The following is a 19,744-nucleotide window of genomic DNA, read 5'->3' on the forward strand; positions in this document are numbered from 1 at the left end:
CATGACATTAATGTTGTCAAACCATACTGAAATTGACTTCCCATCACCCACATTCCATTTTAAGTCCTCTTGTAAAGATTGCATTTCCCATTTCAAACCACTCCAAACTGAGGATAACTTCCATTTTTTGTTCCACTGCCCATGTTTGTCTTTATATTTAGCTTTGAAAAATAATGCCCAATCTTCTTGAGAATTTAATAATTTCCACATCATCTTCATTATAAATACTTTGTTGATAGTTTTTAATCTTTGAATTCCTAAATCACCTTCAGAGTAAGGACTGCAAACTTTTCTCCATGCCAATACAGTGTAATTTCTCACTTCATTGTCCCCAGACTAAAGGAAATTTCTGATTATCTTTTCACAAGATTTTATCACTGAAGAAGGCCATCTGTATATTGCCATATTATATATTGGAATGCTGTAAAGGACTGATTTGATCAATACTAACCTATCCTGAAATGACAAAAGTTTTCCCTTCCAGCTTGCTAGTCTTCTCTGCATCATCTCCACCATATGCTAAATAGTTGAAGACTTAACTCTACCAGCCACAAGCACAACTCCCAAGAACTTATCTGGAAATTCACTCACTTCCATTTGCAATATATATAGAATTAAAGATTTCCTCAAGGTAGATGTCCCATCTATAAAACATTTACTTTTCATCTTGTTAATGATTTGCCCTGAACTTGCTTGATAATTCTCTAACAGCTTGAGAAGATTCATTAAACTTTTCTTAGCTCCATTTAAAAAAAATGAAGACATCATCAGCAAAAAATAAGTGTGTTGGGTGAATGCCTTGTCTTATAACCATTGGAGTAATGAGAACACTTTTAACCATCTCAGTTAGACTTCTACTTAACACTTCTTCCATTAAGACAAATAGGATTGGAGACAAGGGATCACCCTGTCTCAAGCCTCTGCCTACTGGAAAAAAAACCACATGGTCCACCATTAAGCATGACTGGTATTTTAGCAGATTTGAACAGAACATGAAGCCATTCACACCAAGTTTTGGAAAAACAAAATTTTTCAGTACTTGAAAGAGGAATTCCCAGCTGACTGAATCATATGCTTGAGAGATGTCCAGTTTGAGACTCACATTTACACTTCTCCTTTTCTTCTTCATCTCATTCACCATTTCAGATGCAAGTAAAATTTTCTATTATGTACTTCTTCCTATGACATAGGCAGCCTATTGAGGTGAAACTAACTTTGTCATCAAACCACTCATTCTGTTAGCAATGAGTTTAGTGAATATTTTGAAGCTGACATTGCTAAGACCTATAGGCCTATACTGATTAGGAGATTTTTCACCCTCAACTTTTGGAAGCAACACTAAAAAATTTGAATTCATCCCTTTGGGAATAAATTTCTTTGACCAGCAGAATTGAATGGCTTGGACTACATCTTCCTTTATTATCTGCCAACATGCTCTATAAAAATGACCTGAGAAATCATCTGGACCTAGAGAGCTATCAGGATCCATGCTGAAAATTGTGTTTTTAATCTCCTAATAGAATGGATGTTCAGGTGTAAAGCATGAACACCTTGTTTTGGTATGATAATAAAACTTGGGATTGGCTTCCTTTTAATTCCCAACATGGTTATCACCTGAATTTCGGCCCATTGATGATGTATTTCATGATTAGAGATTTCTCATCCTTGAACTTCTTATCCACTAGCAATACAATTAATTTCATAAATCTTCCTGCACCCTGGCTGCATTCTCCATTACACGTATCTGCTTAAACCCAACTTGACATCTAGCTCGACAAGGCATAACAGCTCCACTTTATGCATATCCCATGTTCAGACCATTCTTTTCATTCCCCTAGCATTACAAAACAAAAATCAGGAACAATTACCAAACATTTACTAGTAACGAACAATAAAAACAAAATACATAATTTGGCACAAACATAAGCAATTAGTGCAAAAAGATACTGTAAACACCTACAAAATTATAAGAATATATACAATATTAGGTGCCTATCAAATGACCCTAAACCTACCTTTTGCGTGTCCTCGAGTAAAACACAAAACTAAAAGACCTACACCATTGTCACTGGTCTGTAGATTGCATTTAGCGAATGCAATAAGCCTTTTAAACCACTAAGTGTCCCTAGTGGACGAGTTGAAGTCTCGTGAGGGTTTGCTTAGCCCATACCCACAAATTTCTAGGACAAAATATAAGCTCAGATTTCATGAAAGTGATACCTGCATTCAGTTTTAGCTCACAACAACTGGATATGTCAATCTAGCTTTCAAAGGCACAATTCTAGCACTGGAACAACTAAAAACATGTGATAAGAGTGTAAAGTGCATCTACCTTAGATATGCATAGAGAATGATTTACTGTAGGAAGTTATGACTGTCAATTACTAAGAGATAGTTTTTAGGCTAAGAACTGAATTCAAAGCCAAGCTAGATGTTTGGATTTACGAGATCTGTGAATGTTCACCTTTAGAGTTGGTGATATTTCAGTTTACGCGCGTTGTACATCGACGTCTACACCCACCCTAGCTTTATTACAAAACTATTTACAAAAAGAAGCATTGACTGCTAATTTACTTCATGTTTCAGGCCTGAAAACATAACTAAAGAGAAACTGACTCAATGGTTTGAAATAAAAGACAAATAACAAATCATTTCATTTGTTTTTTTCTTCCATATATGTCATTTTTTTTTCTTTTTCAGAATTTTTACTTTTTTTTTCTTCTATTTTTTTGATATTTTTTTTCAACTGATTTTGGAATAACGAGAGTTACGAACACATGATGACACAACAACTTTACACAAAGACATAAATAATACATTAGATGAAAATTTTAACAAGGGGTGGCCCTTTCCGATGCACCCTGTCAAATTCAATGGTTGTTATTCAACATGTATCCTCAAACTTCTATCTCAGCCAACCAAAGAACAAGCTAGTCAAGTCTCACTCAGTATTCTAGATGATTGGCAATCTACTTAACCTATGAAACACTGACGCTATACACGCTTGGTAGATCGTGCATGTGCAAATTTTCATATTACATGTGAATTGTGCTAAAATCAGAGGTGCCTCATCATCTAGACTAAGAACCCTAAGATATCATACATGCTCAGCTATCACAAATCAAGGTAAATGAGCTCCACATTTCATGTTTCACTTTTTTTTTCAACATTGAAGAGTTCAGATTAACATGGCAAAGTTCAAATTCAATTATAGCATAGTGGCAACCATATGGTATGTTTTTCACCCTCAAACCTAAACTAAACATTGTCCTCAATGTTTCTAAAGATGAGCTGAATTATAACTACAACATACCATTAGAACAATGCTGAGTAGATAAAAGGAACGAGATTACCAGATTCGACGAGAGAAAGAACTGAACTCCATTATTCACATCTAAAATCCAATATTTTTCAGTTGAGATCACATTGGATTAGCACAACATATACAAAAGAAAAATAAGATTCAACTGAAACATTACCTACTGGATTAAATACAAGAAAACTTCACCATACACATACAACCTAAAGAGCTGAGGATCAACCCCAAAAATGATATGCAGAAACATCAACAGCCTTACACATATATAACATGAGAGTGCAAGTAAGGATGCATATGTGAACGAGTTACCCCCAAACCAAAAGTTGTCAACAGATGTATTTTTGAGCACAAAATCTTGCAATTTTAGAGGTATATCATGCACAAGGTCTAGCTCAAATTAGACTTTGTTAGGGAAGGGAAGAGAAACATCAATGTGTTCTAACTGTGGCTCTTCAAAGATACTATATTTAGCTGCAAAATAGTCTAAAAGGACTTGAGAAGCACACAATTCCAAGCCTAGATTAAGAACTTTTAGAAAAGTTGGTTTTACAATTTCGTTACAAACCAAATCTAGGCTTGGTGGAAGAGTCTCAGTCTGTAACTTAGGAAGGATAGTAAGCACATCTAAGTCGTTCACATGTATGATATCAAGAGTACCATTACTATCAGTTACATTAACATCTTCTAAGTCATCTACAAGTCCCGTAGCATGCTTACATTAATTGAACAATTCAACAAACCCCAATTCAGAATCATGATTATCTAAAGTCTTCATCTCATGTATAAGAAAATCAAAAGACACAACATATTTTGACCCAGGCAGGGATTTAGACACATAAAAGTTATTTCAAGCATAAGATCATCGGTGTCAATAGAAAATTCATCCATCGCTAGGTCTGACGCAAGCTGTATATCATGCACACTTCCAAAACACAATTTTTCAAGCCCCAAATCAATATCAACATCATCCAGAATTTCAGAGTTACGGATAAGAAAATCAGAAGAAACATCATTTTTCAAAGTTGCAGCAACGGATTCTAAGTTTACGGTAACTGAAGATTCCACAACAACATTTTCAGAGTAAACATGCTCTTCTAACATTAAATCATTATCATCATCATCGTAACAAGGATGTAATGCCCCATTCAAAACCATAGTGTATCTACTCCATTCATCTATCTCTATATCAGGTTCATATTCAATAGTATTTGCATGAGTAGGGATAGATGCACTATTTTCAAAATTTAATTCATTATGACTAACAATCATTTCATCTTGACATTTCTCTCATCCCCCATTTTGTAAATGAATCAATTTCATTTTTAGAAGCATATTTAGTTGTTCAAAGAGAGTGGGGTTTTCAACAGTAGGTGTCCTAATTTCAGATGGGTGTGCATTACATTTTCTGTGAGGTTCACTACATAAAGCAAATTCAGAAGTGTTGCTATATTGATTACTATGCAATGCATCTAAATCGAGTTTAGCATTATTTTGTTCGATGAGTTTGAGATTTTCTTTCACAGATTGCATACAAGAGATTAGGGTAGTACAAAAATTTTCTACTTCCCATTGTGTTGATTGGTACATGTGCACATGGTCATTAGAGTGCGGATCACAACCTTGGAAAGGTTGATAACGGTCCCAATTACTACCAGCATCATAATCTGTAGGCATTTCATTCCTTGAATTATCATGGTCTATTCTAGACTGCCTAAATACCTGTACTACAAGGAAGTGCTGAGCTAAATGATATGTGTTGTTGCACACAACACATCCAGCGACTTCACTTTGGTTAGATAACTTAGGCGCAATTTTTTTTCCAGATTCGCGCACATCCAAAATTATAATTCTATCCTCTAATTGATCCAAAGATACCGAATGAGTCGGTGGGGCACTATAAAAATGTTCATTTCCATGATGTGGTAAATGATACATGTGTGAATAGCTATTAGGGTCTGTGCAATGGAAATCAGAACCTTGAAAAGGTTGGTAATATTCCCTATAGTTATTAACATCATGGTCTGTGAAAAACATATAACGTGAAGCATGCTCATGTGCAAACCCTGCTGCATGTGTTCACCACCCTGATGTCTTCATTTATCCGCTGTTGTACATGGTGTTTCAGAGATTTCGGACCTTTAATTCGACAAACCCCGCTGCATGTGTTCACCACAACCACCTTACAACGCCACCTGACTTTGTCTCCATGTCTTCAAACATTGATTTAGACTCCATATCATGCTTCTAACAGTAGAGGAAGAGTGTTAGTGTTGCAGAGAACCAGAAATTCAGACCTTGTTGTCATTTTTGCTGCTCTTAAAAACCAATTATCGGATCTAGATAATCTTGTATAATAGATATTCTAGAGTAAGGCCTGAAATGGATGATGGGTGATGATAGAAATGGTGATTCACAGTAGAGAGAGGGGACAATTGCAGAGAGATTTGACATGCCAAGCAAAAAGGGGGACAAAGAAAAGATTGATCGAGTGAATTTCTAGAAGAGAAGGACACATAGGAGAAAACTTGTTTTTCGTTAAGGAAAACGGATTTGGGAAAGGTGATAAAATGGATATTCAGGTGTAAAGCATGAATACCTTGTTTTGGTATGATAATAAAACTTGGGCTTGACTTCCTTTTAATTTCCAACATGGTTATCACTTGAATTTCGGCCCATTGATGCATTTCATGATTATAGATTTCTTCTTCTTGAACTTCTTATCCACTAGCAATACCATTAATTTCATAAATTTGCCAGCATCCAGGTTGTCTTCTCCATTACACGTATATGCTTAAAGACGACTTGACATCTAGCTCGACAAGGTATAACAGCTCCACTTTGTGCATATCCCACGTTCAAACCATTCTTTTCATTCCCTTAGCATTACAAAACAAAAATCAGGAACAATTACCACACATTTACTCGTAAAGAACAAGAAAAACAAAATACATTATTTGGAAAAAATATAAGCAATTAGTGCAACAAAATACCGTAAATACCTACAAAATTATAAGAATGTATAAAATATTAGGTGCCTATCAGTAAGTTTCAGTCACTATAGCGGTTTTTAAAGATCTTTTGCGAGCACTGTCAAAGAAAATAAGTATTTTCTGTTGTTGATAAACGATAGTCCTCTGCGACTGTTTTGTTGTGTCAAATGTGTTTCTTTTTCCTCCTTTTACTGTAATTGCTGTTATTCTTCTCTGCAGCTTCGTTCTTAGCTCTGCAGCTACCCCAAACTCCCGATATCCTTCTCTGATTCCTAGCAACCCTTTATATAGATAGCAGATCAATAAATCTCGAGAAATACTCTATTTATTTTTTTTGTTCTTTTCTTTCTGCCGAAGTTACGAACTTAGCTATTTCTTCTCTGCCAGGCTCTAAGATTTCTTCTCCCTAACTCCTTTAAGAGGCTCTAGTGTATCCTAAAGATAAGATTCAATCTCACAGAAGATGTTCTTCCATATATAAACAGAACAGGATCGAGATTCTCTGCCTGTTGTCGTATATAATTTCTCTTTATATGTTTCCGGCAACTACCAATTATAAGAAAATTTGGTTCCCTTTTTAAGTTTTGAGACGCGTCACTGCCCTGTGATAAACTCATCCTCGCATTCAACTCTTCCCATTCACACGTAACTGCCAGAATTAACACAACGAAATCCCGTCTTCCTCGTCATTTTGTTTTATCCAAACTCGATGATAATCTTGTTTTTATTCAATCCCAAGTCAACTAACTACCCTTTTTCGTCGTTACGGGGCTATCCTAATTCAACTCGACAAGAAAATCTGAGTAAAACGCTTCCAAATCCAACACTGAAATTTTGCAAGAAAGAAGAAAACTTTCCCACCAGAATTCCTTCTCAAACATTGAAGAAAGAGGATGCCCCCTATCCAGAGTGGAGGTGTAAATATCCATGGGTTTCCCCTTATCCAACTGAGAGTCCGAATAGTAGGTGTCCTCCGGGTGCCTTTATCAACTTTTCGAGTTGATTTCTCCAAAAATGTTTATTGCCCAAAAATACCAACAAACACATAAAACACCATAATAAATACGAAATCGAGTGCCAATAAAATATAGTATTGAGATCAAATTAGACACAAAAATGTGCCCATCAAATACCCCCAAACTTATTATTTGCTAGTTCCGAGCAAATCAAATCTACAAAATAAAATCCTAACTCACTGTCGCAGGCATCGCGGTTGCACTTAGCGTGTACAATAAGCCTTTGAACCCCTAGGTGGCCCTAGTGGCCGAGTTATAATCTCGGGAGGGTTTACAAGAGGTGTACCAACATAACTTTACTCCAAACCCTAGATGTCTACGTAGAACCTTGGAGTAGCACTAAAGAATCTCCTTGGTTGTCATACTCTCATTGACTATAGGAGAAAGTACCCTAATACGAAATTCCAATTGTTGTACACGAGTTTGCACTCACATACTAAAATTCATATATAAGTGACAGAGCTCTACTCAGATACTCACACTGTGGACATCAATATCCGAATCAACTAATCAAATGAATAGATTAAGAAGATGGATATAGAGAAAAACGTAGATGGTTTTAGATGTTGACTAAGGTGAACGGTGTTTCTCATATCTGTCTGTAGGCCACTGTCAAGACGAACCTATCCTAATGGAATGAGATACCGGTCTGACTAATATCAACATAACTGGCATATAAAAGGGAACCAGGGGTCGATAATCCTAACTCTACACTACACCAAATATGGGGTTTAGCAACTCAGATTCGCAACAACTTAGAAGCTGTTGTGAGTTTTCTGTTGCTAATTTCAGTTGCAAAAGTTTCGCACAGGTTGAAACAGTTACGAAACTCGCAAATGTTTGATTCTGTTGCGATTGCAACTAAATCCAGTTATACGCGTGCTAAAAACCCGTGCGACTGCCTACATTTTTTAGCTGACTCGGTCAGTTTGCTATTCAGCCCATTCAGAACAAAACTGACTCGGCAAACCTTTATTATCGAAAGAGATTTTATTCTCACTTCACTTTCTTCTTCTTTATTTGTCTCTCAACAAAACCCCAGCTCCTCTGTGGCCGCATTCACTCACCACCACCACCACCACTGAATCTCTTCTCTTTCACAACAAAACCCTAGCTCTGCTCTGCGGCCGCATTCACCCACCACCACCACCACCACCACCACCACTGAATCTCTTCTCTTTCACTCTCTTTATACTAAAAGATTGCTGAATCTTTAGATTTGATCTCTCTAAGTAAAAACCCTAACACCGCTGTTGAGGACGATTTGAATCACAAAGAAAACTGCAGTTGAGGAGTTATTCGATATTATAAGGTTAGTGTTTTCTTAAAACCTAAATATTTATTAGAACCCCTAGTTTGATTTGGCTGATTAATTTGATTTAGTGTATGGCTCTTTGTTGCAGTGTGGTTAGGGTTATCAATCTCGAGGAGTCATCTTCATCAAACCATACTTGGTAAGAAACAAGAAAGTTTTAATTTTCGAGTATCTTTGATTATAGGTTTTGGATATTGTTTATTATCATGTTTTAGAGCTGCGTTTTTGTTTTTATGACTTGATTCTGATTTTTTGATGATGATGCTTCAATCTCAGTGTAATAATCAGTGTAAACCTTTCTTATCTTTCTATAAGTTCTTCGCTAATAATCAGTGTAATCCTGCTTTTTCTGTAATTTATATTCTGAAGACAATTTCTGTGTGGGTATATAAAAGGAAAGTGTTATTAATTTCATTATCGGTGACTCCATGTCTAATATTTTTAGGTTAATTACTTAGTTTCTTCCTTGCTATGGGCTGAATCTGGTTGTATTTGGTCGTATTCTCTTCACTTATTGGGTATATATGAAGAACCATTTGGTTAATTAGTCATCCTTCTTCTACCTTCAGTTAGAGTCGTTTGATTTGATTCACTTGACCTTGTATGGGTTCTCCGGTCTTGTTCAGGTGGCATTAAAAGAGGTTCAAGAAGAGAGTGATTGCTGAGTATGTTTGTGGAGCATGAATGTGAAAAAATATACTGGCTTATGGAGCTATACATACGGTAATATCCGTTCAAGTTTTGTTGTTATTTACTCGTCATTTATTGACAACTAAAAGTTGTATCATAAATTCCTACTTCATTTTAAATTGTTATAAGCTAGAAGTTGCATCTAGAGATATGTGTTTGACATTTCCTGAATGACTTAACGGGCTTCCAACAACTTTTAATATTGTGCAGATATTCCGATAGAGTTGAAGCAGAGACGGAAAGAGTGAGAGGTCTCTCACTTTTCATATCTTTCGTTTTTTTTATTGCATGATAGCAACATGATATTATCTACCTTTAAATCAAAAATATTGTAACCATGTTTCTTATGCTTGCAATATCACAGATGGATGAGGATGAGCAACGACTGAAAACTGGAATCTGGATTGTACACTCTTCAGGTCAGTTTTGCTCTTGCTTTCAGGTCAGTTGAACACATATCCAGTTCATTGTCTAGAATGTAAAGCCATAACTGCTGAATTTGTGTTTTATTTATTGAGGAAGTAATGAAATAAGTTTGATGAAAATTATTTGGTTCAGAGTGCATTTTTTCTATGTACGTAACTTGATCTCTCCAATTTGGAAAACTGAAAGTGATCTATCATGTATATTTCATTGCCATCGGCTATATTTGGATCTGAACTTAACTAGTCTAACTGTCTCTTTTTGTACAAAAATATGTTATTGGTTGAATATTGTTTAACTCAGTTTGAATTTTATCTCCAGGGAATAAGTTTGGATGCATAATATGTTTGTTCAATAATCTGATAACTTATAATTTCACATGTCCTGTTTGGTATCCAAGTGAGCATAACACGTACGCAGATGTATATAAGTGCTTAGAAGAAATCTAGGGCGCAAAACAGGAAGTGGTCTCACGCTGGATCCTAACAGCTCGTTTACCTCAATTAAGAGTCGCTGTTCTCCAGCCCCATACTATCAGACTTGTATCTTGTAAAGCGGACATACTGGTTTGACATCTACAAGGTTGTATTTCTATACTCAACTATTTAATTTTTCTTTCTTTCTAGTGACTTGCGTAATTATTCCCGTTGTATGTCTGAGCTTTTCTTTCCCTCTTGTTTATGTGCATAACATTGACAATACCTCGTTAGTTAGCTGTCCTGTGCTAACAATTCATGTGAGTCTTTCCATTCTCACCTTTAAAATTACCTAGACTTTCAATGCAATTTGTGGATACTATCATAACATGCATCTCTTATGTATCCCTATGCAGGGAACATCTGATGAAGTTGTCGACTGTTCACATGGGAAGCAATTTTGGGAATTGTGTAAAGAGAAGTATGAACCTCTATGATATCCTGTGCTAACAATTCATGTAAGTCTTTCCATTCTCACCTTTCAAATTACCTAGCTCTTCAATGCAATTTGTGGAGACTATCATAACATGCATCTCTTCTGTATCCCTATGCAGGGAACATCTGATGAAGTTGTTGACTGTTCACATGGGAAGCAATTTTGGGAATTGTGTAAAGAGAAGTATGAACCTCTATTCTGAGTACACTGGCACCTCAGGAAGTTTGTCCATAGTTATTTTTTATTTTAAAAAAATCGTTGCTTTAATCATGTAATACTTTGCCATGACATCTAGGTAAAACTGTAGTTCTAAATGTCAAAAAAGGCAAACAAAATCTCACTATAATTATGTCAGTTCCAATTCTAGCTTCCAATGACCATCCCTTGTTTTCTTTATCATATTTGTTTACCTTTTTTGCTGAATTATAGATCACTAAGACTGCTGGATTTTCAGGTAGTTGGTTCTAAATATTGGCCCTTGATTTCAATCACTCTATTGCATCCTAGTAGTGGTAACAACTCAATGTGTGTGTCCCACCAATTCACTTAGAGAAACATATTTTAAAAAATAAAATAAAATAAAATAAAAACAGAAGGTGAAAGGATTCAACAAGATATGGCGAAACTTCCTTGTTATTTCAAACACTTTAGCTCCTTGTTATTTCAAACACTTTAACTCTGTGCTTTTATGAATAGACTCTACAATCAAGATGTTTTCATGCACAAATTTCTAGGCTTTGGAGTTTATTAATGCAACTAAAAAGTTTCGTCCATATCCCAAAACTAAGTTTCGCCCATATCCCAAAACTTAAATCTAACATTGTCCTCAATGTTCTAAAACTAATTTATTAATGCAACTAAAAAGTTTCGTCCATACCCCCAACGAGAAATCTAGCATTGGATTTCTGTTTAGAAATTATTAAATCAATAAATAAAAGAAAAGAAAATTGTTATACCAATTTAATATAATAACCTCCACTATCCTGGACATAATCCATCTTCTCCACTCACCGCCACCACCATCTGTCTCTATTTCATATACTAAGTCGATCACTAACAGTCACCACAGACAACACCATCATCCCTGCTAGTCTTCTTCAAACTCAGACAACAGTTTATCAGCACCTCGATAACACATCTTTAATATCTGCCATTTTCATTATTTCCATCAACAACATCATCACTTACACCTCAATCAAAGAAAACTCATTAAACTATCTGTTAGAATCATTTTAATTCATCTCTGCCAATCGAACTCGAAACTACCATGATCAATAATAAACAACGTCACCATTATTCCCATATATTTTCATTCTTCAAGGGTATTTACTCAAGCTCGAACTGACAATAACCACACCCAGATTCCTAGACTACCATTCGTGACCACACAGAAAAGCCAAATCGATCTTTACCATTTCAATCGATTCTCTATTTACTGCCAACCACTCATCATCACCCTTCTCCATCATTCATTCTCTATTTACTGCAAACCACAGATTAACCCAAATTTAGGGTTTTCACTAATTTCAATCCTGACTAGCTAATTGATTCAAAACCCTAGAAAATTGATGTGTCGATTGAAATCAGTAACCCCGATATTGAAATTCCTTTATCTAATTGTCGAATGCTTAATATGACTGCTTAATAAGTTTTTTTTTAATCGTGATAAGAAATGGTATGAAGAAATAGAGATGGCTGGTTGTATCAGTGGTTGTGGAAGGAAGAAGAAGAGGGTAGTGGCGGTGGGATAAAACAAGAAAAGAGGAAGAATGGATTTGAGGTTATAGTATAATGAAACATTAGTGGCCGTCCACGCGTATAAGATCAACGGCTTGCATAAAATACTATAAAATAATTTAGATCAGTTAACTAAAATAAAATTCAACGTCAAGTCCAACTACCAAAGCCTAAGTTGGATAAAAATTAGACCAAACACTATTGTTGGGCAAAATCTAAATACCAAACATCAATTAACCCTAAACTAAACTAATAGAGTGAATGTAATGGGAAAGTCGGTAACCAGGGTTTTATTGGTATCCACCAATATTTCCTTGCAACTATTGAAATGAAACATAATTATGAATATGTGTTTATTGTTCGTTCTATTGACATCACTTATTATATATATTAGAGCCGCAAATATCACTGGTATACCCTAAGCATGACACATCAAAAGACTAAATCCAAGCATGAACCATCAAATTGCATCTATGAGAAAATTATACGAAACTAAATATAGGTTCACAAATTTTATATGGCTTTTCTAAGCATAACCCATCAAAATTTTTAACGAAGCGTGAATCATCAAATAATAAGACAAATATATTTGTAAGACTCAATAACACACGTAGTTTTTTAAAATCGGTGAAGCAACAACTTATTTATTCGATCAAGCAATAAACATTATTTAAAAATTAATCAATTCAAATCATAATGGTCTAATGGTATATAATCATTTCAAATCATAATTAGGCCCGGTACAATACCACCAACCAATTTTCTAACCTTACTGGCTCCGGTTTCCATGCCCACCAATTTCCAAATTCAAACCCATTACTGCCGACCAGTGCACCACTTTTCTCCAATTGAATCAGCCATCATCACAACACTTCCCAATTTCAGACCGCACCAAAATCTGTCCACTGTCTAATTCTGTCCGTCTGCATCAAACTTTATCTTCTGTGCGTCTAAGACACCTTCCTGCACCATCGTTGTTGCTGCTGCAGTCTAGTAGTACACATTGTATTGATTGAAAAACAAGAAGATGATTTCTTTCTTACTGACTGAAAACTACACAGACCTACATTTATACATGTCTTAACTAAGACAAGAGATGTTAGAACAGGACAGGCTGTGAACAGCTCTCACTCAGCCAATAAGGATCATTTCTCACACACTCAGACACACGTGAGAACTCTATGAGATTCTCAGTACTATTAGCCCCCCTCAAGCTGGAGGTTGTTACTAGAAATTACCTTCAGCTTGTCTCTAAGTGTAGAAAATCTTGGTCCTGCCAGTCCCTTGGTGAGAATGTCTGCAATTTGATTCCAAGTTGAAATGTATTTTACCTGAATGTTTTTGTTCTGAACAAGTTCTCTGACAAAATGATAATCAATGGCCAGATGTTTCATTTTACTATGAAATACTGGATTAGATGACAGAGAAACTGCACTTTGATTGTCACAAGATATCAATGGTGGAGCAGGAAGCAAGAGATGAAGATCTTTGAGTAGCTGACAAACCCAAACAATTTCAGCTGTGGTATTGGCTAGAGACCTGTATTCTGATTCAGTGGAACTTCTTGAGACACTACCTTGTCTTTTGCTAGACCAAGTAATTGGATTAGGACCAAAAAATATACAAAAACCTCCTGTAGATCTTCTTGTATCAATTGATCCTGCCCAGTCAGCATCACTAAAGCCATGTAATGTAAGAAGACCTTTGGAAAATAGTATACCATAATCTAGGGTGCCTTTGATGTATCTTAGAATTCTCTTGGCTGCAATAAAGTGTTGATCAGTAAGAGCTTGCATATAAAGACATACCTGATTCACAGCAAAACTAATTTCAGGCCTTGTCCAAGTAAGATATTGTAGAGCACCCACTAATGATCTGTATTCACTTGGATCTGCTAATGGAGTACCAGCTGAAGCAGTGAGTGAAGTAGAGAGTGAGACTGGTGTACTGCAGGGTTTAGCACCAGTCATATTGAATTTCTCCAATAAGTCCAAGGGATACTTAGTTTGACTAAGAAAAAGGTTGTCTGAATTTCTTTTCACCTGAAGACCAAGAAAATAATGAAGAGAGCCCAAGTCTTTGATAGGAAAGTATGTCTTAAGGTGATTAATAAACTGAGAAATATACTCAGTGGAATTCCCAGTGATAATAATGTCATCTACATAGACCAGAAGAACTGTAATCCTTGATCCAAACTTTTGAACAAATAAGGAAGCATCTGCTAAAGAGGGTTTGAAGTCATGAGTGAGAAGAATTGTAACAATTTATCATACCAAGCTCTGGGAGCTTGCTTCAGACCATATATGGATTTATGTAGTTTACATACATAATGAGGCTTGGTTTGATCAACAAAGTCTGGAGGTTGTTGCATATAAACATCTTCAGCTAAATCCCCATGTAAGAAGGCATTACTAACATCTAATTGTTTCATTACCCAGTTGAAGTGAACTGCCAATGAAATGATTAGTCTAATAGTTGTTGGTTTGGATACAGGACTAAAAGTTTCTGTGTAGTCAATTCCTTCTTGTTGATGAAACCCTTTGGCCACCAGTCTAGATTTACATTTATCTAAAGAACCATCAGCCTTATATTTGATTCTAAATACCCACTTACAGCCTACAACATTATAGGATGGATCTGGTGCAACAAGTGTATATGTGCCGGCATCCTTAAGGACTGTATGTTCTTCTTCCATAGATTGTTTCCATTGAGGTATTATTATTGCCTTAGAATAACAGGTAGGTGTTGGTGGTGGAATATCTGAGGTAAAGTTTGCTGATAGAACATACTTTGTATTAAAAACTTTGGGTTTAAAAATACCTCTTTTACCCCTTGTTACCATGGAGTGAGAATTAGCCAGTGAAGAAATACCAGGAGCTGAAGTATGGTCAGAAATAGTTGTAGTGGATGCATCAGATAGCTTGACAATGCTTGAAGAATTAGTAGAAAAAGTATCAATAGATGCAGCTGATGAGGTTGATGTTGCAGGTGTTGGTGCAGATATCTTGGCAGATGAAGTTGTAGAAGCAGTATCAGTTGGTGTTGATGAATTTATAATATCAGGAAGTATTGTATCTGAAGATCTCAATGGGAAGAAAGTCTCATTAAATACTACATGTCTAGAGACATATACTTTCCCTGTTTTGATATCTAAACATCTGTATCCTTTGTGCATAGAACTGTAACCAATAAAAACACAATGTACACTTCTTGGTTGGAGTTTATGTGTAGTGTAAGGCCTTATCCATGGAAAGCATGATGAACCAAAGGATCTGAAGAAGGAATAATCTGGTTTCTGTCCAAACAACTTTTCAAAAGGAGATGAGTAATCCAAACTTCTGACAGGCAGTCTATTAATAACATAATTGGCTGTATGAAAAGAATCAACCCAAAATTTTTCTGACAGACCTGATTGAATTAAGAAAGTTCTCCCTGTGTCTACAAGATGTCTATGTTTGGATTCAGCCAGTCCATTTTGTTCTTGAGTGTGAGGGCAAGAAACCTCATGAATAATTCCATGTATACTAAGAAATTCTTGTAGTGCATTATTTATGAATTCCCCTCCTCCATCAGTTCTGATTTTAACAATTGAAGTATGCAGTAACTTTTCAGTCATAGATTTGAAATGTAGAAAAATATCTTTGAATTCAGACTTTTCAGACAAAGGAAATATCCAACAGAATCTTGAATAGTCATCTATGAGATTAACATAATATCTGAAACCACTTGAAGAGATTACAGGACTAGGACCCCATAAGTCCATATGCACTAGTTCTAGTGGAGATTGAGCCCTATGTGAAGATAGAGTAAAAGGCAATTTATGACTTTTCCCTAGATGACAATCATTACAAAATAGTGGTGTTTTGACTAAACTAGTCAGTTGCATATCTCTGCACACTTTTTGAAGTACTTGAAATGATGGATGAGCCAACCTTTGATGCCAAACTGAAGCTAAATTCTTGTTGCTAAAGAAAGCTTTATTCTTAGTAGACTTGGCAAAATTCACTGGATATAATCCTCCTTTATGTGGTCCTTGACGCCATTATTGAGCAGATAAGGTGGACATGGTAAAGATCCATCAAGAAAACCGTTGACTCTGTAACGTCGCAGAAGTGGTAGAAGAAGTGATTTCCAGGTAAGAAAATTGTCATCCTTGAGTTTGTAACTGAGTATTTGTGAAATTTGATTGAGAGGAACTTGAGAGATTCTTGATTCATATGCTGCCATTGAAAGAACAAACAAGAAAGTAATGAAAATAGATTGAAAAATTGAATTGAAGTAAGATGATTGATTAAAGTTGTGATTGTATTGAAGAAAATAGATCTGAAAATTGGTTGATAGGTTGAACACCATTAATGGCTATTGCGGAAGCTTTATTTGATACCATAGTAGTACACATTGTATTGATTGAAAAACAAGAAGATGATTTCTTTCTTACTGACTGAAAACTACACAGACCTACATTTATCCATGTCTTAACTAAGACAAGAGATGTTAGAACAGGACAGGCTGTGAACAGCTCTCACTCAGCCAATAAGGATCATTTCTCACACACTCAGACACACGTGAGAACTCTATGAGATTCTCAGTACTATTACAGTCGAGACACCAACTTGCTGATCAGAACCAGCACCAGTTTACTCGAACCAGTAACCCAAATTTTGTCCATAGCAAACCCCCAAGTTCTGTAGCTGTGCAGTAACCAACGTCCCCATTGATTATGCATCTCGAGTTGTACACAGCAATCTTAATTTCTCCTACCATTCAACATTTCCTTCAACTGACTATAACACCAGGTTGAACGATCCACTAATCAAGCCTCCAAATTCTTCTCAAAACCCATCCAATCATCACTACAAATCGCACTGCTGCTGCAATTGAAATTCGAAAACTAGCTGCTCCATTCTCACCAATCAAATAGCAACTCCAATCTTCTGTCCGTCCCGGCCACTACCGATGGAAACAGTTCAATATAATCCATCACTGCCAGCTATTAATACAACCTCCAGTTCTCAATAACAGATACCGTCATTCAAATGAGACGAATACCACCAGAACCATTGTTATTGTCATTGCTGCTTGACGAAAATGATAGCTCCAGTTCTTTAACAAAACCATTCCACAAACCAAATGTGTTGAGGGAGTTGCCACGTAGTCCTTATTATCATCACCTAGGGGTGACTTTCACGTGCTCAAAGAAAAATAATTCTTTGTTTACCTTGTCCATAGTGAAAACTACTACCACACCCATTTTTTAGATTTTTTTCCACTGAAAAATCCACGCCCAGAAAAGTTCAGGCGCGTACCCAATTTTGGGAATAAAATATCTACGGAACCCATATCTTCTAAATTCTGTATTTCGTTTTTTTTCTTCATATCGATAAAAGCTTAAACACTCTCAATTCTTCGTTCAGTCTCAGAGAGGCGATAACGTCGTGTGATTGTAAGTTTCTTTCTCTTTCTCTAGGGTTCGATCTGATTCAGATTCCATTATGCATGTTATTGGTGTTGGTTAATGATGTTGCTGGTTTAACGATCTGGAATTGGTCTCGAGTGGATTTGGTTATTGGTGTTGGTTAATGATGTGGCTGTAGCAGATTTAGACACAAATAGAAGATGGCACTTGCAGGAGGATGGATGGTGATTCAATTGATTTTTACCATGAATTCTTGCTGTTCGATTGAGCAATTATCAACGAGCAAAATTGGAGAAATTGCTTGGCCTGAATTGGGTGTTGTAGTCGAATGGAAAATGGTTGTCTGTTTTTGGCATTGCAATACTTCAGAGAAGATGAAGAGGAGTTGATGTTGTGACCTGGATTTGGATGGACAAAAAGTGTAATGGTGATAGTGGTAATGGATTTCATTCATCGAGACGGGAATTACTGGTGTTTGCTCGAGTGGTTTGTACAAAAGAGGAGGAAATGGGAGCCAGCTGAAGACAACCTTGGAAAGCATAGAAACTGCACTTCAGTTGCTCGCAAAACTGTCTGAAAGAAGGTGGAATCAGTTTTTTAAACTGTTGGCAGTTGGATGCGTGTTGAGTGCAAGAAAGATGGCAGTATTACGAGATGGTTTTGGTGGCAGTATTGAGGGCATTACTGACTGTTGCAGCAGCTAAGTGGTCTAGTTGAGTAATTACAGGCGACGGTGGCGATTTCTCTCTCGTATTTACAGTGGGTTCTTCCTAGAAATGGTCTTGACTGAATGGTGATTTTACAATAGTAACAACAGTTGAACTGATAGGTTGCGAAGTGATGAATGGAAGGATTCGAAGATGAAGTGTCTCGGCTGGTCAGTTGCTGTGGCTGTAAAGACGGGTATTTTGGCTTAAGTCAGTGGGTGGAAATTGGTTGACGTGGATGTGTATAGAGCATTAATATGAATTGGAGTTGGTAGTAGAGATGAAACTCATGGTTTGTGGCTGGAGTTAGGATAAATACGTGGTTGTTGATAATGATGGTTGTATGGAGAATTGGACGTGAATGGTACTTACTGAGTTGATCGGAACTGTGGAGAGATTGAATTGCTGGATGAAGTTATAGTAAGTATTATCTTGTTTTTATAAGTTGTTATCAATCAATGATACATATTACAAGTATTTATCTGCTAAAGCCTAAATCTTATCATTTCTTTGGTTGTTGAGAAATGGGAAAGGTGTTTATGCTGTTTGGTTTGTATGGGAGTTATTGAAACAGGAAAGAAGATGATGATGTTGTTATAACTACATAACCTATCATGCAGTCGAGAAAATGTCTGCATAACATGTTATGCAATCGTGAAAATGGATGCATAACCTGTTATGCATCTACAAAAGTTGTTGCATAACTTGTTATGCAGTCCGGAAAACGGTTGCATAACACGTTATACAGTAATTTTTTTGTTATTATTGAAACCAACAAAAATAAAGATTGCATAACTTGTCATGCACCTACAATAATATCTGCATAACATGTTACGCAGTCGTGAAAATGGATGCATAACCTATTATGCATCCAAAAATATGGCTGCATAATGCATTATGCATCAATTTTATCTGTACGCACTAAAATTAACCAAAAAATGGCTACATAACCTGTTATATATGCATAACTTGTTATGCAGTCGAGAAAATGGTTGCATAATTCATCATGTGTCTGCTTTTTCTGTTGGATTCAGCCATATACAGCGTTTTAGTGGCTGCATAACCAAAATAATAGATGCATGAACAAAAATATGGTTGCATAACTTATTATGCATCTTTTGTGGTGTATGCTTATTGTGTTATGCATCTCTTTGGAGGCTGCATAACAAATATGTAGTCAATTTTCGAAATTTTTCCCTACATTGATCATCACCTCCGA

At 36.1% G+C, this 19,744-nt stretch overlaps 1 long non-coding RNA gene across 4 annotated transcripts; it reads left to right on the top strand.

Moving 5' to 3' along the window:
* The first annotated feature begins 8,349 nt into the window (after positions 1-8,349).
* On the top strand, positions 8,350-11,061 carry LOC113333457. Of its 4 annotated transcripts, none has more exons than XR_003352012.1 (8): positions 8,350-8,637; positions 8,729-8,779; positions 9,267-9,363; positions 9,541-9,581; positions 9,695-10,335; positions 10,464-10,489; positions 10,586-10,687; positions 10,784-11,061. It is a non-coding gene; the product is annotated as an uncharacterized LOC113333457 (long non-coding RNA). The 4 variants fall into 4 exon arrangements; XR_003352013.1 differs by having other exon boundaries at positions 10,468-10,489; XR_003352011.1 differs by having other exon boundaries at positions 9,695-10,489.
* The last annotated feature ends 8,683 nt before the right edge of the window (positions 11,062-19,744 follow it).

This window comes from Papaver somniferum, unplaced genomic scaffold (assembly GCF_003573695.1).
Source record: "Papaver somniferum cultivar HN1 unplaced genomic scaffold, ASM357369v1 unplaced-scaffold_133, whole genome shotgun sequence".
Taxonomy (NCBI): domain Eukaryota; kingdom Viridiplantae; phylum Streptophyta; class Magnoliopsida; order Ranunculales; family Papaveraceae; genus Papaver; species Papaver somniferum.